This window comes from Phocoena sinus, chromosome 5 (assembly GCF_008692025.1).
Source record: "Phocoena sinus isolate mPhoSin1 chromosome 5, mPhoSin1.pri, whole genome shotgun sequence".
NCBI classification, from domain to species: Eukaryota; Metazoa; Chordata; class Mammalia; order Artiodactyla; family Phocoenidae; genus Phocoena; species Phocoena sinus.
In genome coordinates, this window is record NC_045767.1 from 53,904,627 (window position 1) to 53,930,646 (window position 26,020).

Here is a 26,020-nt window from a genome sequence, read left to right on the forward strand (position 1 = left end):
AGCAATTTATAAGAGTTCCAGTTGCTCCAGATCCTCACCAACACTTGGTGTTATCATGTTAGTCGTTCTAATAGGTGGTTTTAATTTGCATTTCCCTAGTTACGTATGATGTTGAGCATCTTTTAGTGTCCATTTGCCATTTATATATATCCTTTTATGAAGTGTCTAAATCTTTTGCCCATTTTTAATCAGTTACCTGAAGTTGTAAGAATTCTTTATTCTGGTTACACTTCTGGTTTGTAAAATTTTCTCTCAGCCTCTGGCTTGTCTTTTAATTTTTAACTATCTTTTAAAGAGCAAAAGTTTTAATTTTGTTGAATCAGTTTATCCATTTTTTTATGGTTCATACTTTTTGCCTCTTATCTAATAAATCTTTTTATAACTCACGGTTACAAAATTTTTTTCCTATGTTTGTTTCTAGAAATTTTATAGTTTTAGCTCTTATATTTAGGCCTTTGATTCTTGTTTTTTTTTTTTAGTTAATTTTTGTGTATGGTGCCAATTAAGGGTTGAGAGTCACATTTGGCATATGGATGTACAATTGTTCCAGCGCCATTTGCTAAAAAACTATCCTTTTATGTCAGCACCTCTGTATAAAATCAGTTGATCATATGTCTATGGGTTTATTTCTGGACTCTTTATTCTGCTCCATGGATTCATGTCTATACTTATTCCAATATCACACTGTCTTGATTTTTGTAGCTTTAGAGTAAATCTTGAAATCAAGTAGTATAAGTACTCTAATTTTGCTCACCTATGTCAAAACTATTTTGACTGTTTTAAGTTATTTGCATTTCTAAATAATTCTTATAATCAGCTTTTCCATTTGTACCAAAAAAAAAAAAAGCTGCTACAATTTTTATTTTTATTGAGATAGCATTAAATCTATAAATAGGTTTGGGAACAATTGATATCTTAACAATATTGAATCTACCAATCCACGAACATGGACTATCTCTTTATTTTCTTTAGGTTTTGTTTAGTTTCACTCAGCAATATTTTGTAGTTCTCCATGTAGAGTTCTTGCACATATTTTGTTAAAATTATCCCTAATTATTTCACTTTTTATGCTATTGTAAATGGTATTTTTAATTTCAATTTCCAATGGTTTGTTAATATACAGAAATACAGTTGCTTATTTTATACTGACCTTGTATCCTGAGATCTTGCTAAACTTACTACTTCTAGTATCCCTTTTTGTAGCTGCCCTAGGATTTTCTACATATACAGTGTGTCATCTATAAATAAAGACACTTCTACATTTTTTTCAAATCTATATGCCTTTTATTTCTTTTTCTTCCTTTATTCACTGACTGGAACCTGCAGTAGAATATAGAAGTGCTGCAGCTCACCTAATTTTAAATTAAATGTACTCCTTTCTTGAATAAGTGCAACAAATATTTTAAATATATGTCCATTTACTAGTTTGGCCAGTTTAGGGATTAAACAGTGGAAGGAAATGAGACAGATTCAGAATGAGGTGGGGAGACATACTGGTACAAAGTGAAGATAACTTTGTTAAGTTTTATTTTGCTGATGATCCAAATCACTTCTTCAGATCATTTAATTAAACAATTGGCCTCAGGTATTAATGTCTTTGTTATGTTAATTAGGTGATTATTTTTATATTACTTCAACTATTCTTTACCCTTGAAACTTTTTTCTTAGATATGTGGTATGCATGTATTTATTCAACAAACACTAAATGCTTACTCTGAACGAGGTACTATTCTGGGTGCTCATGTTTATACGTATTTGTATGTTTGCTTTTTCAGTAATAAATGTGGTAAGAGACATTACTTCTTCTGGAACTAGAATACTAACACCTCTTTTTTTGAAGTAATGGTGCTATCCCTCTTATGATAGGAAGAATAATGTTTCCCCAAAGATTTTCATGTCCCAATCCCTGAATCCTGTGAATGTGTTACCTTACATGACAAAAAGGCATGTTGTTTGTGTGATTAATATAAGGGATTTGAGATGGGGCTATTATCCTGGATTATCAGGTGGATTCAATGTAATGACAAGGGTCCTTATAAGGAAAAGAGGGAGGCAGGCAGGAGTATCAGAGTCAGAGAAGGGTTTGAAGATGCTATGCTATTGTTTTTTTTTTGTTTGTTTTTTAATTCTTTCCTTTTTTTTTTTAAATAAATTTATTTATTTTTGGCTGTGTTGGATCTTCATTGCTGTGCGAGGGCTTTCTCTAGTTGTGACAAGCAGGGGCTACTCTTTCGTTGTGGTGCACAGGCTTCTTATTGCGTGGCTTCTCTTGTTGCGGAGCTCGGGCTCTAGGCGCGCGGGCTTCAGTAGTTTGGCACGCAGGCCCAGTAGTTGTGGCTCATGGGCTCTAGAGCGCAGGCTCTAGAGCACAGGCTCATTAGTTGTGGCGCATGGGCTTAGTTGCTCTGCGGCATGTGGGATCTTCCCAGACGGGGGCTCGAACCTGTGTCCCCTGCGTTGGCAGGCGGATTCTTAACCACTGTGCCGCCAGGGAAGCCCTATGCTATTGGTTTTGAAAATGGAGGAAGGGACCATGAGCCAAGGAATGCAGGAATGCGTAAGGCAAGGAAATGGAGTCTCACCTAGGGCTTCTGGGAGGAACTTGGCCCTGCTGACACCTTGATTTTCAGACTTCTGATCTTAGAACTGTAACATAATCAACTTGTGTTATTTTAAGACACTAAATATGTGGTAATTTATTACAGCAACAGCAGGAAACTAACCTACCTCCTCTCAGATAAATTGTGTTTACCATATCGACTGTAACCTATGACAATAAATACACATTGCTTCAATTCTCTTACCTAAAAAATAGGTGATTCTACCTGTCAGGTTCCTCTCATGTGGTTTTTATAATATTCAAATAGGATAAAATTTGTTAAAGTATTTTGAAGACAACCTTCTATTGCTCTGGTGGTGACAGGGAAAGGACCCCAAAAAGCTGGGCTTTTATAAGGCAGGTGTAACGGAGGAAGAGACGTTTTGGGGGAAATGCATTGCCAAGTCGTAATGTTTCTCTCCATGTGGAGGGAGTTCACTGCTGTAATGCTTCTCACTCTCTCCTCCCATAGAGAAGAGTGAATTATATTATTGTTGAGGTTAGGATCAATGAGTGGGCATGTAAATAAAGCCAGCCCCTTTCTCTTACCTTTCTTTTAGGGTCTAGCAGCCCAGAGCAAACGTATGTTCTGTAGTGCTCCTCTACGCCCTAGCTTTAGAAGTCTGGATCCCGTGGTATGGGGAGAAAGTGGGGTGAGGGGGTGGCTGCAGTTGTTCAGGTCATTCCCTGAGTGCATAAGCCCAAGACACACTTTTGGAAAGCCTGTCCTTGCTGCAAAATTAAGTCACATTCCTGAGATTAACTTTATCAGTAGGAAAAGATACATCATCTTCATCTGCTTTTATTTACCTAGATTTTCATTTTACCTCTCAAGTACTCAGAACTCAGGCAGGAGGAAGGGTGCTGTTTATTGGACCTCCAAACTTCATTCAGTAGGGCAAAGAGGCCACTTTTTTGGCAGTCCAGTGATTAAGACTCCACTCTCCCAATGCAGTGGGGCACTGGTTTGATCCCTGGTCGGAGAAATAAGATCCTGCATGCTGCAAGGCATGGCCAAAAAAAGAAGGGCAAGGAAGTTAAGGGTTTGAAGGAAAAAACTATAACAATGGGTCATGGAATATAAACTAGAAAAGAAGAAATGAGGGATAAGGAGGGGTTGGTGATTGAGGGCTTTCATTCTCTTATATGAATAAAGAGAAGTGGTTGGATTAAAGGTCACAACAAAAAAGTGAAAGCACTTTTGAAGAAAGGGTACTTTAACAAGTGGCTTGGAAGAATAATATTTGTAGCCAGGATGAGATATTTGCATTTGAAATTTTGGAGATTATGCCATTTTTGTTGATGCCGAGATCTCAGGCATGGTGGATAGCTATGGTAGGGTAGAAGAAACACATCATTGAAAATATGAGGAAGTCAAGAAACCAGGAGTCTGTAGTAGTGGATGAATCGATCATCAGCCTACGTGTTGAAATCAGCAAGAAGGATGACAGGGACAGAGATAAGAAGAAAATTGAATTGCAAGTTAGTTTTACTGAGAATGAGGAAGAAAGACCCAGAGGCTACTAATTAGTGACTGTAACATGGAGGAAGAAGAGTGGTACAGTTGGATGCTGTGAGCCTCAAAGGAGCAGAAGGGATTTGCAAGAGGGAAGGGGGGATAAAACTCCAACTGGCATTGAGGAGTAAGGCTGATGCTGAAGCACTTTGGGTCTGAGAGAAAAGAAATAATCCATTTGAGAGGGCTGCATAGAAACCATGTCCCCAGGATACAGCCACTTTTAGTTAAGAGGTGAATACAGTCTTCAGAGAAAGGGTTGAAAAATACAAGGGTTCATTGATTTCACATTGGGAATTAGGAATTTTAAGAGACAAAGGGGGAGGAATTTACTAGGGAGAGGAATGAAGGATGGGTGGGAATTAGGTCAGAATAAGGGAGGAAAGTTTAGGTAAGTAATTGATGACTGGGAAGCTTAGAATTCTGATGGAGAGAGGAATAAATGGAATCCTCTCAGAGATGATTGCTGTGCTCCAGACGGTTTTCTGTGGTGGAGCAGCTGCTCCCTGAGGGAGCCTGGGGTTGGTATGGTCTAATTATAGTCAGCTGCTTCTTCAGTCAGCAGGAGTTGTGGTTGTCTGTGCCAGCACTGCACTAGTTTGGTGACTTAGCTATTTTTTTCCCCATCCAGTGAATTTGGTTCTCCTCTCCCTCTTTGGGCTTTTGCCTATTCATGTTTCAACTTATTCATGGCTTGGGGAGAGATTATTTTAATTACTCAGACAAAAGGATCCTTCCTTTATAAATGGAATCACTGCAAATTTTCATGAAATAGAAAGCAACAAATTGTCTCTAATTACAATTTAATTTGCACCCATTGAACAAGCGATGGATTGATTCATGGAGAGACAATGTGTGTATGTGAGAGAGAGAGAAAAAATGAATGAATGAATAAACGAATGAAAGGTTGAGAATGTCAATGTTAAGACTGTATAGGAAGAAACTCTCTCACCTTTCAAAGGACTGTGTGCCTTACCCTCAAAGAAGGGCATACTATTTTTTGTGTTGATGGGCTTCCTAACCTTATTGTAGGAGAAAAGTGGCTGAAGAATTAAACATCTCATGTGTGAGAACCTAAAGAAAATGGAAAGACCAGAATAAATGTATGGGAAGAAAGATTTAGATCTGCGGACAGGCCTCTAGGACCCCAACTCTGACAGGACTCTGACATTGCCAGGCTGGTGGCCAAGTTCACAGATGTTGTAAGGGGACACCGTATGAGGGACAAGAACTCCCCTGGACAGAAGGCCAACCCAGGACTTCAGCCCTAGGACAAGGTCAGTGGCCTCATCCAGAGAGTAGGAACAACACCCTTCCTGACCTTCAGGACTTCTCTTACCAATATAATCAATGACTGTGTGAGGACACCTCCCAGCATTAACCTTAGGACCCTCTTTACTCTAAGGGACCACCAGATACCTATTCTATGTGAGGGAGATTGTTGGAAGGGCGGGGGAGAGTTCCTACTGTGCTTTGTAGGGAACCATGCATATTAGTAACTCCTGTGCTGAAGATAGAGGGAATGGTCACAGCTCTTGAAAACAAATATTTTCACAATATCCCTTTCTTTTTTAAATAAATTTATTTATTTATTTATGGCTGCATTGGGTCTTCGTTGCTGTGCTCAGGCTTTCTCTAGTTGTGACGAGCGGGGGCTACTCTTCATTGTGGTACACAGGCTTCTCATTGCGGTGGCTTCTCTTGTTGCGGAGCACAGGCTCTAGGCGCGCAGACTTCAGTAGTTGTGTCACGTGGGCTCAGCAGTTGTGGCTCATGGGCTCTAGAGCGCAGGCTCAGTGGTTGTGGCGCACGGGCTTAGTTGCTCTGCAGCATGTGGGATCTTCCCGGACCAGGGCTCGAACCCATGTCCCCAGCATTGACAGGTGGATTCTTAACCACTGTGCCACCAGGAAGCCCTCCATATTTTTTATGCTCTATTAGACATAATCTTGAAGCCCAGCTCCACCATTTGCTAGCTATGTGACCTTGGTAAAATTACCTAAACTTTATAAGCCTTAATTTCTTCATCTATAAAACGCTAATTAGAACCAAATAGGACTGATTACTCTGAAAATTAAATGAGATAATGCATATAAAACATTTCACATGACACTTTACTTACAAAGAAGAAAGGAAACTGTTCTTTTCCTCAAGAGGTATAGAATTAATATGTACATAGTTACACCAAAAATAACAAGTCCTGAATAGTAGGGCCCATCAAAATCTCTGCCATTTTTAGGATTTCATGATCAGTACATTCGGGAAATGTGTAGTACAATATCTTCCTTTTGGAGATTTACACTGCCATTAGAGACTGAGAACTCTTGCAATATACAACCCGATTAACTACTTAGCCCTTGGGTTTTCAACATTGTATGTACACAAACTATTAACATCTTGCAGATTTAGTCTTCCCCAAAACACAGTTTGGGGAAACTTCCACTTCTGTCCTAGGTGGTTGTTATTGACTGAGTGTTTGTGTTGCCCCCAAATTCATATGTTGAAGCCCTAACACAGAATGGGATGGTATTAGGAGGTAGGACCTGTGGGAGGTAATTAGGTTTAGATGAGGTCATGAGGGTGGAGCCTCCTGATGGGATTAGTGTCTTTATAAGAGGAGGAAGAGGCTCTGGTCCAGCCCTCTTTCCAGGAAGGAAAGGTCCTGTGGGCACACCAAGATATATTAGCCACCACAAGCCAAGGGAAGAGGCCTTAGAATGAAATCTACTTTGCCAGAAACTTGATCTTGGACTTTCCAGACTCTAGAACTGTGAGAAATTTCTGTTGTTTAAGCCTCCCAGTCTATGGTATTTTGTTATAGCAGCCGGTTAATGAAATAATTGGAATCATATTTACTCTCTCCCTAAAGCAACTAAAAAACAAACTAAAACAACAGGTCTCAAGACATGTGGGACATCAAACACTAAGGACAGTGAACCTTACATTGCCCCAACTTACTGCCTATAGAAAGGTCCCATGATGCAACATAGGAAGGGGAAACCCAGCAAGAATTTGATGGTCTCCCTGAGTTGAAGAAATGGAACTAGGAGGCCAAGGAGGCCAAGGCAACAGGAGTTTGCAGGACAGAGTACTGGAGAGGAGAACGATGCACAGAGAAGTGAAACTAAGGATCTGCAAAAAAATCCTTTTCAACTATCCAGCTGGGAGCTTTCCTCAGAGCATGCCTGTGAGGAAACTACCCAAGGCCAAGAAAAAAGAAAAACTACCCAAAAGTATTAGAACAATCCCTTGAGCTCACACAGGGCCAGGATGGTGCCTGTTCCCACCAGCCAAAGTGGAAAACCTCATAATTCATGGGGCATTAGGCAGAGTATTCAAAAGTGTTTTGCCTCATTAGTGGAGAATATTAATCCTCAAACCAATGGCGCCCTGGTCCCACCTAACAAACCTTAACAGCAAAACTGAAGATCAAATGGTTTCCAAGTAACTTAACCCTAACCCAAAAGAGAACTCAAGAATATCTACAGGAATACAAATATACCCAGCACTCAACAAGGTAAAATTTACAATATTTGGCATTTAATTTAAAAAGTACCAGGCATGCAAAGAAGTAGGAAAATTCACTTCATAAGAGGCAAGAAACCAATAAATCAAAACTGATTGAAAAGACACAGATGATAGAATGTGTGAACAAAAGACATTAAAACAGTTTTTTATAACTGTGTCCCATATGTTCAAAAAGCTAAAGGAAAAACTAACCATGTTAAGTAGAGACATGGAAGATATTTAAAAGTTCCAAATCAATCTTCTGGAGAAAAACAAAAATACAGTGAGATGAAAAATAGCTGGATGTTTTAACGTAAAATTAGACATTTCAGAAGAAAAGATTAGTGAAACATGAAGAAATTGCAATAGAAAGTATTCAAAATGAAATACAAAGAGAAAAAAAAAGACTGGAAAAAAAATGAAAAGATAAATGAGATATATGTCAGCTTCAGACAACCTAATATACTTGTAATTAGAATCCCTAAGGTGGGGGGTAGAGAGGGTGATATTTGCAAAAATAAAGATAAAAAATTTTCCAAATTTGATGAAAAATAACTTTATGTGCAAGAAGATCAACAAACCCCAAGCAGAAGAAACATAAACAAACTGCAACAAGACAAATCATAAATTTGGTTAAAAGCAGTGATAAAGAGAAAATCTTAAAAGCAGCGGAAGAACTCCCATTCTATGCAGAGAAATGAGGTTAAGGATGACAGCATGTTACTTGCCAGAAACATGCCACCTAGAAGACAGTAGAATAATATCTTTAAAGTACTGAAAGAAAAAATATTGTCAATCTAGAATGTTTTACCCAGTAACTTTATCTTGCAAGAATGAATGGGAAGGGACTTCCCTGGTGGCACACTGGTTGAGAATCCGCCTGCCAATGCAGGGTACATGGGTTCAATCCTTGGTGCAGGAAGATCCCACATGCCGCAGAGAAACTAAGCTGGTGCACCACAACTACTGAGCCCACACACCAGAACTATTGAAACCCATGTCCCTAGAGCCCATGCTCCACAACAGGAAAAGCCACCACAATGAGAAGCCCACACACCGTAACAAAGAGTAGCCCCCGCTCACAGCAGCTAGAGAAAACCCTCGCACAGCAACAAAGACCCAATGCAGCCAAAAATAAAATTTTAAAAATGTCTTAACACTTAAAAAAAAACTTAAAAAAAAAGAATGAATGGGAAATAAAGATAATTTTTTCACACATTCAAAAGCTGAATTTATCACCAGCAGACATGCCTTAAAAGAAATGGTAGGAGGCGGAGTCAAGACGGTGGTGTGGGAAGACGTGGAGTGAGCATCTCCCCACAACTAGGCCACCTGCCGGCTGCTGGTGGGGAACTCTGACGCCCAAGGAGACAGGAGGAACCCTAAAGTGAACCAGTAGGACACAGGGAGACAGAGGGGGGAGGAAAAGTGAAGCCAGACAGGATCAGCACCCCTGAGGCTGGGGACATCATGAAAGGCAGGTGGGAGGGACTCTCCGGGAAGAGTGGAAGAGGAGTGGAGGGCCATCACCTGGCCCACTTGGGCCAGGAAGCCTGCTGAGCTCCCAAGCCAGTACCCCCCGGCAAAGCCCCATCCAGGCCACGTGGATCCTGGGGGCATAGGAGGGAGGCTGGGGAGATCAGCAGAGGTAGGTGGGAGGGGCCCTCCCAGACCAGAGGAGCAGGAGAGGAGAGGAGGACATGTGCCCTGCCCACTTGAGCCCAGGAAGCCTGCTGGGCTCCCAGGTGAGGTACCCCGCCCACTGAGACAAGTGGTGGGGGGCACACCTGGGCCCCTTCTGTTCCTTGAGCCTAAGCCACACCCCCCACAGCCCCCAGAGCCTTTTCCAGCCCTGTGGGTCCTAAACATAGGCCCCGCCCACCATCCAAAGCTCGCCTTTGCTTAGGCCCTGCCCTCCACAGCCAAGGCCTTTTCCCCCCTTTTACTTCCTTTCTTTTCCCTCCTCCTCTTTTTTACTAATGTGGTACTGATGTACCTTCCTGTTGTTGATTCATCTGTATTCTTATTTTTATACTCTTTCTAACATATCTGTTAGTTTCCTAGTCTAATTTTATTTTTTACCTTGTTATTGTTCTCTTTTTCTTTTTTTTTTTTGCCACCCCACATGACTTGCGTGATCTTGGTTCATGAGCTGGGGGTTGGGCCGAAGCTCCTGTGGTGGGAGCTCCAAGTCTGAACCACTGGACTAACAGAGAACCACAGACCCCAGGGAATATTCATCGGAGTGAGGTCTCACAAAGTTCCTCATCTCAGCACCAAGACCCAGCTCTACCCAATAGCTTACAAACTCCAGTGAAGGAAGCCTCAGGCCAAACAACCAGTAAGACAGGAACACAATCCCACTCATTAAAAAAGAAAAAAATGGGGGGCTTCCCTGGTGGCGCAGTGGTTGAGAGTCCGCCTGCCAATGCAGGGGACGTGGGTTCGTGCCCCGGTCCAGGAAGATCCCACGTGCCGCGGAGCGGCTAGACCCGTGAGCCATGGCCACTGAGCCTGCGCGTCCGGAGCCTGTGCTCTGCAACAGGGGAGGCCACAACAGTGAGAGGCCCACACACTGCAAAAAATATATATACACATATGAGATGGCAGAAAAATATGTCACAGATGAAAGAGCAAGGTAAAAACCTACAAGACCAAATAAATGAAGAAGAAATAGGCAATCTACCTGAAAAAGAATTCAGAGTAATGATAGTATACATGATCCACAATCTCGGAAGTAGAATGGAGGCACAGATTGAGAAAATACAAGAAAAGTTTAACAAAGATCTAGAAGAACTAAAAAACAAACAGAGAGATGAACAACACAATAACTGAAATGAAAAATACACTAGAAGGAATCAATAACAGAATAACTGAGGCAGAGGAATGAATAAGTGAGCTGGAAGACAAAATGGTGGAAATAACAGCTGAGGAGTAGAATAAAGAAAAAAGAATGAAAAGAATTGAAGACAATCTCAGAGACCTCTGGGACAACACTAAACGCATCAACATTCAAATTATAGGGGCCCCGAAGAAGAAGAGAAAAAGGGACTGAGAAAATATTTGAAGAGATTATAGTCAAAAACTTCCCTAATGTGGGAAAGGAAATAGTCCAAGTCCAGGAAGCACAGAGATTCCCATACAGGATAAACCCTAGGAAAAATGCACCAAGACACATATTAATCAAACTAACAAAAATTAAATTCAAAGAAAAAATATTAAAAGCAGCAAGGACAAAACAAAAAATAACATACAAAGGAATCCCCGTAAGGTTATCAGCTGATTTTTCAGTGGAAACTCTGCAGGCCAGAAGGGAGTGGCAGCATATACTTAAAGTGATGAAAAAGAAAAACCTATAACCAAGATTACCCTAGCCAGCAAGGATCTCATTCAGATTTGATGGAGAAGTCAAAAGCTTTTCAGACAAACAAAAGGTAAGAGAATTCAGCACCACCAAACCAGCTTTACAACAAATGCTGAAGAAACTTCTCTAGATGGGAAACAAAAAAGAAAAAGACCCACAAAAACAATCCCAAAACAATTAAGGAAATGGTAATAGGAACATACATATCAATAATAACCTTGAATGTAAATGGATTAAAGGCCCCAACCAAAAGACACAGACTGGCTGAATGGATACAAAAACAAGACCCATATATATGCTGTCTACAAGACACCCACTTCAGACCTAGGGACACATACAGACTGAAAGTGAAGGAATGGAAAAAGATATTCCATGCAAATGGAAATCAAAAGAAAGCTGGAGTAGCAATACTCGTATCAGATAAAATAGACTTTAAAATAAAGACTGTTACAAGAGATAAGGAGGGACACTACATAATGATCAAAGAATCAATCCAAGAAGATATAACAATTATAAATGTTTATGCATCCAACATAGGAGCACCTCAATACATAAGGCAAATGCTAACAACCATGAAAGGAGAAATTGACAGTAACACAATAATAGCAGGGGACTTTAACACCCTACTTACACCAATGGACAGATCATCCAAACAAAATAAATAAGGAAACACAAGCTTTAAATGACACAATAGACCACATAGATTTAATTGATATTTATAGACCTTTCCACCCAAAAGTGGCAGAATACACTTCTCAAGTGCACACGGAACATTCTCCAGAATAGATCATATCTTGGGTCACAAAGCAAGCCTCAGAAAATTTAAGAAAATTGAAATCGTATCCAGCATCTTTTCTGACTACAGTGCCATGAGGTTGGAAATCAATTATGGGAAAAAAACTGTAAAAAACTCAAATACAAGGAGGCTAAACAGTGCACTACTAAATAACCAAGAGATCACTGAAGAAATCGAAGAAGAAATTAAAAAATACATAGAAACAGATGACAATAAAAACATGACAACCCAAAATCTATGGGATGCAGCAAAAGCAGTTCTAAGAGGGAAGTTTATAACAATTCAATCTCACCTTAAGAAACAAGAAAAATCTCAAATAAACAATCTAACCCTACACATAAAACAACCAGAGAAATAATAACAAAGAAAACCCAAAGTCAGTAGAAGAAAAGAAATCATAAAGATCAGAGCAGAAATAAATGAAATGAAAATGAAGAAAACAATAGCAAAGGTCAGTAAAACTAAAAGCTCTTTTTTGTAGAAGATAAACAAAATTGATAAACCCTTAGCCAGACTCATCAAGAAAAGAAGGGAGAGGATGCAAACCAATAAAATTAGAAATGAAAAGGAGAAATCACAACTGACACTGCAAAAATACAAAGGATTATAAGAGACTACTACAGACAACTATATGCCTATAAAATGGGCAACCATGAAGAAATGGACAAGTACAATTGGAAAAGTACAATTTTCCAAGACTGAACCAGGAAGCATTAGAAAATATAAACAGACCTATCACAAATAATGAAATTGAAACTGTAATTAAAATTCTTCCAACAAACAAGAGACCAGGACCAGATGGCTTCACAGGCGAATTCTATCAAACATTTAGAGAAGAGCTAACACCCATCATTTTCAAACTCTTCCAAAACATTGCAGAGGGAAAAACACTCCCAAATTCATTCTACGAAGTCACCATCACCCTGATATCAAAACCAGAAAAAGATATCACCAAAAAAGAAAATTATAGACCTATATCACTGATGAACATTGATGCAAAAATCCTGAACAAAATACTAGCAAACGGAATCCAACAGCACATTAAAAGGATCATACAACCTGATCAAGTGGGATTTATCCCAGGGATGCAAGGATTCTTCAGTATACACAAATCAATCAATGTGATATACCACATTAACAAGTTAAGGAATAAAGACCATATGATCATCTCAATAGATGCAGAAAAACTTTTGACAAAATTCAACACCCATTTACGATAAAAAGTCGCCAGAAAATGGGCCTAAAGGGAACCTACTTCAACATAATAAAGGCCACATATGACAAACCCACAGCAAACATCATACTCAATGGTGAAAAACTGAAAGCATTTCCACTAAGACCAGGAACAAGACAAGGATGTCCACTCTTGCCACTCTTATTCAACATAGTTTTGGAAGTCTTAACCACAGCAATCAGAGAAGAAAAAGAAATAAAAGGAATACAAATTGTAGAATGGGCATCATCAGAAAATCTCTACAAACAACAAATGCTGGAGAGGGTGTGGAGAAAAGGGAACCCTCTTGCACTGTTGGTGGGAATGTAAATTGATACAGCCACTATAGAGAACAGTATGGAGGTTCCTTAGAAGACCAAAAATAGAACTAACCATACGACCCAGCAATCCCACTACTGGGCATATACCCTGAGAAAACCATAGTTCTAAAAGATACATGTACCGCAATGTTCATTGCAGCACTATTTACAATAGCCAGGACGTGGAAGCAACCTAAGTGTCCATCGACAGATAAATGGATAAAGAAGATGTAGCACATATATACAGTGGAATATTACGCAGCCATAAAAATAAATGAAATTGAGTTATTTGTAGTGAGGTGGATGGACCTAGAGTCTGTCATACAGAGTGAAGTAAGTCAGAAAGAGAAAAATAAATACCGTATGCTAACGCATATATATGGAATCTAAAAAAACATAAATGGTACTGATGAACCTAGTTACAGGGCAGGAATAAAGACTTCGACACAGAGAATAGACTTGAGGACATGGAGTGGGAGGGGGAAGCTGGGCGAAGTGAGAGTAGCATCAACATATATACAGTACCGAATGTAAAAATAGTTGGCTGGTGGGAAGCAGCAGCATAGCACAGGGAGATCGGCTCAGTGCTTTGCGATGACCTAGAGGGGTAGGATAGGGAGGGTGGGAGGGAGGCTCAAGAGGGAGGGGATATGGGGACATGTGGCTGATTCACTTTGTTGTGGAACAGAAACTAACACAGTATTGTGAAGCAATTATACTCCAATAAAGATCTATTTAAAAAAATATAATGAAAAAGAATATATGTATAATTGAGTCACTTTGCTGTACAGCAGAAATTAACACAACATTGTAAATCAACTATACTTCAATAAAATTAATTTTAAAAAAATGGTAAAGGGAATCCTGCAAGCAGAAGGAAAATGACATTAGAAGGAAACCTGGATCTACACAAGGTAATGGAGAGCACTGGAAATTATAATTATGTAGGTAAATATAAAAACTTTTTTCTTATTATTTAAATCTATTTTTAAAATAAACCGTGTCAAGCAAAAATAATAAGAAATTATGAGGTTTATATAGAAGTAAAATGCATGGCAATAGCACAACAGCAAGTAGAGTAGAAATGTTGTATACATAGTTTAAGGTTGTCCACATGAGTGGTATGACTATCACTGGAAGGTATACTATGATAAGTTTAAGATGTATATAATAAATCTTAAGGCAACCACTAAAATAAAACAACATTTATTATAATAAGCCAAAGGAGATAAAGTGGAATCATAAAAAACATGCAGTTCAGAAGAAGGCAGAAAAAGGAGTAAAAAAGATACAAAATACACATGGAGAAAATAGCAAAATATTCAGCCAAATCAATAATCACATTAAAATGTAAGATTTAAATGTAAACATTTCAATTAAAAGGCAGAGATTGTCAGATTAGATAAAAAACAAGACCTAACTATATATTCCTTTTAATTAACCCACATTATTATGACGGTATATTTAGATTAAAATGATGAAAAAAGATATAGCATGCTAATACTAATCAAAAGTAACCTGGAGTGGCTGTATAACAGACAAATTAGATTTCAAAGTAAAGAAAGGAGCGTTGCCATAATGATAAAAGGTGAAATCATCAAGAATATATAACAGCCCCAAATGGTTATACGTACAACAGAGTTTCTAAAATTATGAAGCAGAACTGACAGAGGAGAAAGGAAAAAGAGACAAATCTAAAATCATGGAGATTTTAGCACCCCTCTATCAATTATTTACAGAAAAATTAGGCAGACAAATCAGGATGTTGGTGTTGGTAGTTTTGTGCTGATCTTCTGAGGTTCTTTCTGTGCTCTTTCAACACATAATTTCAAATCTTTTTCTTTTTTTAATTTCAAGAAAATTTTCTTGAAATATAGTGTTTAGTATTTGTTCTGTTTTCTTGTTTTTGGTTTTCTTCTACAGGAAACCCTGGGATAGTAGGTCCCCTGATATCTTTACATAGCTCTATTAGATAAGCCTTCTTCACTTTTCAGTGAATGAAACTGATGATCAGAAAGATTATGCAATTTGTTCAAGCTTCCACAGCTTGTAGGGAGAGAAGAACTCTGGCCTGCTCAACTCTGAATCCTGAGGTCTTTCTCCCACACTACTCTGCTGCCTGCATCCAGAAATCGGCCTTTCACTGCATTTATTTCACTGCCTTTCTGTCCCATGGTCACTCTCATATGTCTTAAAACCTTGCTTCTCAAAGTAAGGTCCTTGGACCAGCAGCATTGGCATCACCTGGGAACTCATTAGAACTGCAGAAACTCCCTTGCTTTAAGACTTCTGAATGAGAATCCGAATTTTTACAAGATGCCCTGGTGATTCCTGTGCCCTTAAAATTTGAGAAGCGCTGCTCTAGGAGAAATGCCTGAAGGTGCTTCATGCAAGGGTTCTCAAACTTTTACTGCCCGTTAAACGAATCACCTTGGAATCATTTTAAAATCCTGATACCCAGGCCACAATTCCTACCCAGTAAGTCAGAATCTCTTGGGATGGAGCCCATGCATCAGTATATTTTAAAACTCCCCAAAAGTACAGCCAAGTTTTGACACCAGTGCTTAAGGAAGAGCTTTTCAGTCCTTAATGTTCCTAGGAATCACCCGGGAGCATCTTAAATGACAGATACTGATTTAGTGGATCTGGGGCGGGTGCTGAGATTCTGCATTTCTAACAAGCTCCCAGATGACAGATGCTACTGGTCCGAGGAGTTTCTGGAGCAACATGAAACTCCCTGGGGTTTCTTTCAACAATACCAATAAATGCAAATAGCACAGAATCAAGGTAAGCTTATCTAAGGCACAGTCCTGGCCCGCTCATCTCTGAGTGAGATACAATAAGGAGCTCTGGGAGAAGGGATCGGGTGCTTCAGGCTCTTCCGTGGCCTTCCCGCTTGCTTCACACCTGGTGCTGGGCTGGGCAACCACACCAAGCCCAGGCTGATGGGCCAGCCAGCATCAGGCTGCAGCACTGGGGCCCCAGGGCAGAGCTCTTGCAAGTAGGCGCTTCTCCTTTCCAGCTGCCTGTGCCTTCATGGGCCGTCTACCTTTTCTTCCCCTAGTTATCCTCTCACTTCTCCCTGGAGTCCTGCGTCTAGGCTTACCAGCAGGCCCTGGGGCACTTCCTCAGCCCCGTGTGGGCTAAGTCAAAACTGCAAAAGTTCAGGCCATAACACTGAGGAACTCAAGCCAGGAGAATAAGGGCCACAGGATGAGCGACCAAGAGACCCGGCGTGACGGAACTCGATTTGTTGTTCATCCCGGCTCCATGCATGGCAGGCAAGATTCAGTCTGACGACTGGAGCTTGGCAGGACTTAACACACACTGTGCTCACTCCAGCTTCTAATTTACATATTTTTCTCCCTTGGCAAGACCCAAGCAACTGTCATCAGCAAGTTGCGTGGGACCTGACGAGTGCGAGGCGGGCCTGTGTTGGGTCCAGAGTTTTGACTCAGATCCCCTGGCCTCCAGCAGGCAGGGCTGGGTTGGTTGTTTGTGACGTGAAGGCTGAGTAAGGGGTCCCTCTGGACACACGGAGGCTGAGGAAGCCCCCTGGCCCTGTTTCTAAGAAGGCAGGACACTTACCCAAAATTCCAGTGGGCCCAAAAGTAACTTATACAACAGAGCAAACTAATTCACTTTTCTCTAGGGTTGGCAGAAAAAAAAAAAGAAAAATGGGAAGGGAAGGGAAAACTGAGAACTTAAGACATCTAGTGCACAGGCCACCAAGTAGGGGATTCTTTCTAACTGGGATTATCCCATGTTTTTTATTTGGGGCTTGTTCACTGATGTTTCTAAGCCCTACTTACAAGGCATTTTACCACGTGCCACATAAAACTAGCCATCAGAGCACAAACTGTTTACCCTCTGCAATAACACCTGCCCATCCCCCCCCCCCCCCCCCCCCCCCCAGATTCTTGAGACTGTCTTTAATTTCCTGCCAAGGATTTAGAGAAAGCCACTCTGGGAACTAAAAGGGTTAATGTAGCTCAAAGGCTGAGCAAGTTTCTCCTCTCTACTGATAGCATAATTAATCCTTATTGTTCCCCAAAGGATAGCCAAGGGAATGCTTCATTTCCCAGATGCCGGTGTTCAACAACCTCCCAGAGGCTCTGGTCCCAGCTACTAAGTGGCCAAGTTCCCGCAGCACAATCAGTGGGTTGGACCCAGCCTCTCAGATGGGCCTCTGGTCTCCCATGACAAGTCTAAGTAGATTTAGTTTCCGGGTCTTCACTTCCCCAAGCCTAATAACACCCCCTGGGGGCACTATTTAAATGTAGGCGTTTGAGGGTGGAAACAAAAGAAGAGATTACTTCCTGGTGAGTGAGTAATTGGCCTAGTGAAACTTCACCTGGGGGTAGCTAGTTAACCAGTAGAGAGCAGAGGTGGAAGCACCTCTGGAGGGAAGTATCCGACAAGTGGAGAAACAGCCCAGTGTGTGGAGATTGTCTGTTTATGGGACTGGAAGTTTCAGCCTGGCCACTGGGCCCCTCTGACAGCCCTAAGCATCCAATAAATTAGAGGAACTTCTTAAGGGCTCTAAGACCCAGGCCTTGAACTGTCTGCCTTGGAAAGCCCCAGAGTTAAGGTCCTGCTGTCACCCACTTGTTCTCAGTGCGGTTGCTAAGAAGCAGCATCCCCATCGCCTGGGAATTTGTTAGAAATGCACGTTTTCAGGCACCATCCCAGACCCGCTGAGTTCAAATCTCTGGTGGTGGGATCCAGCAATCTGTGACTTAACAAGCCCTCCAGGTGATTCTGGCACAGGCTCAAGTACGAGCACTACTGCTCATCGTTTATTCAGCCCCTTGAAATCAGGCTGCCTTGGGAGCATCCAGAGGTAATGGATGTGACTTTGGGTCACAAAGTGGGGCTTCCAAGTTAGATTGTCAGGTTCTGAATATTAGCTCTGCAACTACCTAGTCACGTGACCTTGCAAATTGGTTCCCTCAGCTCTAAGATGGGGGAAATAACACCTCTTCCACAGGAGGTCATGAGCATATAATAGTTTCTGTCTCTTTCCCACTCCACTGTTTCTGATAGGAAATTTACAGAACAAGACCTACTGTCCTTAGAGTGAAAATCTGCAAGACAGGAAATGGCCACACATGTATAGGATGCTAATGTTAATATGTTTTAATTAACATTTTTTAATGGTTCTAGGTTTAAGAGTTCAGTTCAGCCTTTGAATCCTGACGATAAGGATTTTTTCTTTTAGCAGAAATATATTTCCTCATGCTGACTTTCATCCAAATAGTTTCAAATATTAAAACTTTCCTAAAAAGTGAAACTTAACTTCATGCAATGATGCTTCCCTTTTTTTTTTTTAATTTTAAAGATATATTTATTGGAATGTAATCTTGGGCCAAAGAATATGAACTCTCAAGGATTTTCATATACGTGTATCACCAAAGTACTTTCCATAATCTCTACGTAACGCTGCAGTCACGCACCTCTTTCATTTAATAACTTTTCGGAATGATGGAGTTGATCAACTCTCAACTTCACTTCCTGATTGAATAGGACACAGGAGAGTGAAAGGTAAAAACACATAATAAATGTCCCATTTGGGGCTGAGATGTCAAGGAGCACAGGTGGGCAATGATGTCTCTGAAGCAAGACTGTGCCCATAACCGTGATACCTAGTCATTCACTGTATTGGTTTGCTAGGACTGCCATAACAAAATACCAGGTTGGGCGGCTTAGACACCAGAATTTAATCTTCTCACAGTTCTGGAGGCCGAAAGTCCAAGATCATGGTTTTGGCAGGCTCCTTCCGAAGTCTCTCTCCTTGGCTTGCAAACGGCCGCCCACTTGCTGCCTCGTCACATGGTCTTCTTTCTGTGTGTGCATCCCAGGTTTCTCTTTGTGTGTCCAAATATCCACTTCCTTTTTTTCTTCTTCTTCTTTTTTTCTTTATTTTTTTAATACGGCGGGTTCTTATTGGTTATCCATTTTATACATATTAGTGTATACATGTCAATCCCAATCTCCCAATTCATCACACCACCACCCCCGCCACTTTCCCCGCTTGGTGTCCATACATTGGTCCTCTACATCTGTTTCTTTTTTTTTTTTCCTTTTTAAGAGAGAGAGGAAGCTTAATTTGGGCTTTTCGTATATATAATTCAGGATCAGGCAAGGTTAACACAACTAATCAAAACAATGTGAGCGTTTTCCTTCTTAAGGCACAACACTTTTGATTCTATATTGCATGCTACATTGTTTTTTACTTATATATTAAAAAGTATATCTTTATAGCAAGAATTTTAGAAAATACAGAGAACTATGAAGAGAAAAGAAAACACCCATATCCTACTGCTTAGAGGTTGTCACTCAAGTACTGTTAAGGTTTCAGTATATTTCTCTGTGGTTTGGTTTTCTGCTCACAGGTGTAACTATTAATATGTGTACATGTAGAAAAACTTTTTCATAGGAGCTCACTGTATTGTTGTGATCACCCCAACTCAAAATTTGGTTCAATGTCAAAACTGATGATGCCACACATGCGCCAGCAGGATATGAAAAGGTTTATTACTCACATTATGAGGTATTCTGGGGAATGCAGGGCAGACTTCAAAGGAGGTCCAAAAATGGCTCGAAAGAGCAGAGAAAGGAGACTGGCTTGGGGGTTTTAGTGTGGTTAGAAGCGGGGGCTGGGTGAGGGTTCCTGCACGGGGACTGGAGCCTTGCATGGTTTGAACTTCCTGCTGGTGCCAAAGGAGGTTGCACCTGGGCGGGCTCCTCAGCTTGCCCAGCCGTGGGCCAGACAGGGAAAGGGAGAGGGGCTTGAAGGTTGTCGGCAGACAAACCTCAAAACTGCAGTTAGACTCCATTACTTGCACAGTTTTGCATCTTTGTCTTAAATTAACATTGCGTGTTGTACTACGGTTAATGGTGACCAAAAGCTTTATTGTCAAATTTAATTTCTTTTGACATTGGTGTCTTGTGGCAATGCCTGTTTTCCCTGTAACTGATCATTTAGTTATTCATATTATGGAAGGATGTGTAGGTTAAAAAACAACATTGATTTTTTTTCTTATAAAACAAATTTTTAAAAATCATGGAGCATACACACACTACTATATATAAAATAGATAAACAACAAGGACCTACTGTATAGCACAGGGAACTATACTCAATATTGTGTAATAACCTATATGGGAAAAGAATCTGAAAAAGAATATATATACATATATGTATAACTGACTCACTTTGCTGTACACCTGAAACTAACACAAGATTATAAATCAGCTATACTTCAATTAAAAAATAAACTAATTAAAAATAAATAAAATAAAATGCAAACTGAAACAACAGCAAATCATGGCAGAATAAAACATAGCATATATTCTGAGAACAAGGCATTAATAAGTTTTCCTTGAAAATAAATACAGACTGCTCAGGGAAGAGAATACAAATAGTTTTCCTGTTTGTGAGTATATTTGCATTTTTTATGGTCACACATTCTACATTCTACAGAATGTGTGAGTCACATATCTAATCTGCTTTTAAATATTGGTCCTAAAGAATGTAAGTACGTACAATCCTACAGTTGGAGTCCACACCTTGTGACAACAAAAGACAACTCAAGTCAGCTTCAAACAGGAATTATAACTAACCTCAGGGCTATTTTTTCCAACTGTAATAAAGAATGTTCCAACATCTTAAATGACTGAAGATAATCCTCTGTCATGTTGTGCATCTAGGTTATAAAAATATATGCACTGCTTTGAAGAAAGGTTCTGGTCCACTGATGTCAATTGAAGGTCAGATTATGGAAAACTGGCATTGTTTCAACAAGAAATGAAGCCTGCTTATGTTTCTCTCGGTATTTTTGAATAAAGAACCTTACTACGTAGGTTCCAACTTGAAGATTTAATTAAGGGCATGAGGAGTGATTGATTCTAGATGTTGATCAGAGAAGATGACTCGCCGTGTGTTAGAGAAGCACCTTCCATTGAAATGTATGAGAGAAACAAAATCTGGTTTCTGATTGAAGGTCTACTGAAAGACATTTTGAATAGACCAGAACAAATTGGAATATCTTATTCCAAGATTAAAAATCACTTTTTAAAAAAAGAAGCTATTTGGGCTTCCCTGGTGGCGCAGTGGTTGAGAGTCCGCCTGCCGATGCAGGGGACGCGGGTTTGTGCCCCAGTCCGGGAGGATCCCATATGCCGCGGAGTGGCTGGGCCCGTGAGCCATGGCTGCTGAGCCTGCGCGTCCGGAGCCTGTACCCCGCAACGGGAGAGGCCACAACAGGGAGAGGCCCGGTACCACAAAAAAAAAAAAAAGAAGCTATTTGGTAGAAACCTTAGCCAATCCTATTTTTTCCCCTTTAATGCAAAAGAACTTGTCATCCCGAGAAATAAGGTATGCCTTTTGAGCTAAAGTGTAAAGATTGACAATACAATGTCAAAATGATAGCTAGATGGGGGAGATATAAGATAGGAGGATGGAGGTGGGGTGAACAATTGAGAAGGAATGCTCTTCACAGTTTTTAATTTAGAGAAATGGGCGTTCCTCATAGTTCCCCTAATAGGTATGGTTCAGCCGTGGCAGAAATGTTCCTGGAGCACAACGTCTTCTGGTGATTGCCATCTCCAGGAAGCTTTCCCCCCAGCTTCTATGCTGATCATCAGTAATTCCAATAATGTATGCAGAGTGGCTAACACATGTCTGTCACACAGTTTGCACTGAAAGATGTTAATGTGATGATGATGGTGATGACGACATGGCTATCGCCCTCCAGGAGTTCACAGCCTAGGGGAGGGAGCATTCAAGTAAACAGGTGATCATAATACAGTGCTGTGAGAATATTGCACGAAGTGTGATCAGGACTTTAGATAGGAGAACTCTACCGAGACTGGGGGCAGGGGAGCGGGTGGGGACCACATCATTCAGTCAACACACAGAAGTGCTGCGTGGATGTGCTTGTTTGTCCATCTGCTGTGTAAACAGGAACAGAGTTGGGTTCAGACGACTGCTGCTTTCTTCATTTCCTTTTCCTTGTGCTACGTAGGACCAGGATCTCCAGGAGCTTTTTAAAATACCACTTTGGTTGCTGTTGAAGAGTAGATTGGATTTGTATTCCAGTCATCAGAGCTTTCATTGTAATATAAAGGGGCATGCAGGATGGAAAGAGAAAGAATTATGGTTGTTTAGGAAACGGAGCACTGTTTCCTGTGATTACAATCTCAAGGCTAAAGTTCAATGCTCACTGCAGAAGTTTCTTGACAGCGTTGTATACCTGTCAAAAGGTTTTGAAAGAATATAAAACTCAGGTTCTTTGGGGCTCCAGGAGACGCTGGCTCAGGACTCTGGCAAGAGACCCTTTGTCTGTTGACCTGTCTTGAATGGCCTTCCCTGGCCCTGGTCACCTAAAGACTTGGCCTCCTGCCTCCTGGTCATCTGGGAACATGGTTTTTATTGTCTCAGCCTGCCCATAAAAAGCAGCGTAAATATTCAGTCATTAACCAGTTGTCAATAAGTATCCAAAATGCCCAAAGTGCCGTGGTAGGCTTCATGAGGGACACCTGATCCCTGTCCTTGGTGATTCCGATCTGGCTAGAACGGTAATGTCTACACTAGGAAAGAATTAGTACCACACTGGGCTACCATAGGAGGCTTACAGATACTGAGTGTCACAGGACATTGGAAGTGGAAGAGAACTGCTTTGCTGTATGTAGGTATTTGGGGAAGGAACAAGAGGGTGGTAGATGGTCAGTTGAATGGATAGATGAGAGGGTAGAGGGGTGGGCAGACAGATGGGTGCCTGCACACATGCATGGGTGCTGTGGCATAACTCAGTGGCTTTTTCTTTTTTTGGTTTTTGGCTTTCGTTTTCGTGTTTTGGCTGCGCTGGGTCTTCGTTGCAGCGTGCGGGCTCTTCGTTGTGGGCTTTTCTTCAGTTGCGTTGTGCAGGTTTAGTTGCCCCGTGGCATGTGGGATCTTTGTTTCCACGTCCCCTGCATTGGAAGGCAATTCTTAACCACTGGACCACCAGGGAAGTCCCACAGTGGTTTTAAAGCCAACTGGGCAAGAGTTGCCGGTCTGTCATTTACTAGTGACGTGACCTCAGGAGATTTAAATAACTCCTTCAAACCCAGTTTCTTCACCTATAAAATAAGATGATAACACTTGCCTTGCAAGATTGCTGAGAGAATCAAATGTGATAAGGTTTGTAAAACACCTCTTATATGGTAGGCACTCAATAAAGAGTGACTTATTTATATTCGTAATGGTCTAGAAAAGTTTCCAGGTGGACATGAATTAAAGTCAGGCCTGGAGAAAGGATGGGATTGAGATGAATGGAAAGCAGGGAGAGGGTCCTCCTCTGGCAGAAGAATAGCATGATGACTGCGTGTGCCAAAAAACCTGGAAGCACATTCGGTGTCACTAAGGGGGGCTACCTGGAGCCATAGTTTCCTGAGGTGGCAAAGGCGAATTGAGGCCTGAGCTTAGAGGACTTGAAATGCTAAGAAGTTCTGTCCGGCTTTTCCCTAGAGGTCAGCAGGGAATACCGAAGGTTCAGAGGAAGCAGAAAGGTTCCCTCCGGGCCCCCTTTCTTCCTCAGCCCAACCTTGACAACATCCGGACTTCCTTTGAACTTGGAGGCTCTCATTTTTTACAGTATTTCTAGTTCCCCTTACCTTTTACAAGTAGCCCCTGGACTTCCTGTGCCCAGGACAGCTGCAGGACTGTGGCAGCCAGCCTTTCCTCCATTACAGAAACCCTCCTCTGACAGTGAAGAAGCAAATGCTTTTTAAAGATTAGCTGTCACAGGGCTTCCCTGGTGGCTCAGTGGTTGAGAGTCCACCTGCCGATGCAGGGGACACGGGTTCGTGCCCCGGTCCGGGAGGATCCCACATGCCGCGGAGCGGTTGGGCCCGTGAGCCATGGCCGCTGACCCTGCGCGTCCGGAGCCTGTGCTCCGCAACGGGAGAGGCCACAACAGTGAGAGGCCCACATACAGCAAAAAAAAAAAAAAAAGATTAGCTGTCACAAAGGGAAACAAGGCCCCTTAAACCTTCTTTGTCAAACAAATGCTCCCTGTGAATCAGAAGAGCTTCTGCCATGACTCACCCTTTCACAAGGCTGGTGGAGAAGGCTGTCTGCCAGCAGATCTGGGGGCGCGGTGCCAAGCAACCAGAGGCCTTGGCTTGTGGGGTGCGGCTGTGCTTAGCACAGCCAAGCGGACCTCCTGGAGGCTGACCCCGGAACCCAGAAGGTGCCGGGAGGTTTCCTTCCATAGGAGGCAGCAAAAGCAGGGGGCGCGGCTCTTCACTGCTTTTGGAAAGCAAGGGCATTCAAGCTAAAAAGTAACCAGAGTCAGCTGATCTGAACGAGGGCTTCAGGGATAGCCTTCAGGAAGTCAGACAGTCCTGCAAAGTCAGCTGGCTATGTGCATTTTGTGGGGAGAGGACCCCTAGTTTTAGATACTTTTGGTTTTAAAACCCCCCTGGATGTCTTGATCACACCTCAACTCCTCACTTTGCCCAGAGAGCATGAGTGAGTGACTTCCCAAAGCTACTCCACCAGTGGGCAGCCGAGAAGAGAGAGGAAGCGAGGTCTCCAGGGCCCTTTCCACTGCCCTGGCCCCATAAGAGAGCCTAAAATAAGACGACAGCCCATGATGTTCTGAACAGGGCCCCCTAGACAGAAATTAGACCTGTCAGATGGGCTACTGTGGAAGTCTCGATCCCTCAGCCCCTCTCCGCCTTCCGGTGAAACCCTCCCCCACAGCCCACCCACCTGCCAGGCTGGCTTCCTGTCAAGAGAACAACGTGCTCTTAGTGACAGGCATTTGTGACGGGAGGATTGCTGAGGCTGGCTCCCTGATTACCAAGCACCTGGCAGGGAGCGGGCGAGATGGGCATGGGATTGTTGCTGAGTTTATGGCCCTCTTGGCTGTACCCTCAGGGGAAACAGCAGATTGAGAGTAAGCAGAAACATGGGAGCACTCTGGGGGTCTAGGAGTCATTGTTGCTTTTTTTTTCATTTATTGGGGTGGCTGGTCATCACTTTGCCCTAACCTCCATGGAACATCATCACAGTTGTAGTGATAAAGAGCCTGTACTCTGGGCACTGACAGCTTGGGTTTGCATCCTGGCTCCATCGCTTTTTACTGATATAACCTTGGGAAATTTCTTAACCTTCTAGCCCTTGGTCTTCTCACATGTAAAACAATATACTAGTGCCCGTCTTTGGCAAAGGCAGATACGTGCCCACTGTTCACACACAGCCAGACTGTTCCCAGCCCAGCCTCCCTTGCTGGTAGGTCTGCTATGGGATTGAATTCTCCAGCGAATGGAATCCAGCGAATGGAATGAGAGGGGAGTGATGTGCACTGATTCCAGGCCTGGCTCATGGAAGCTTCCTGAGTGATCCTCACATTCTCACTTAACCCATCTGCTAGCCTAGGGTGCCTAAGAGGACTCTGAGGCCTTGGGGGTGAGGGAGCCACCAAATGGAAGGAGCCTGGGCCCCTGAGTCACCATGTAGAAGGCTGCCTGCCAAACACCTGCATGAACTATTACTTGAGTGAAAAACAAACTTTTTAAAAAATTTTATTATTTTTGGCTGCATTGGGTCTTCGTTGCTGCATGCGGCCTTTTTCTAGTTGCAGCGAGCGGGGGCTACTCTTCATTGCAGTGCACGAGCTTCTCACAGCAGTGGCTTCTCTTGTTGTAGAGCACG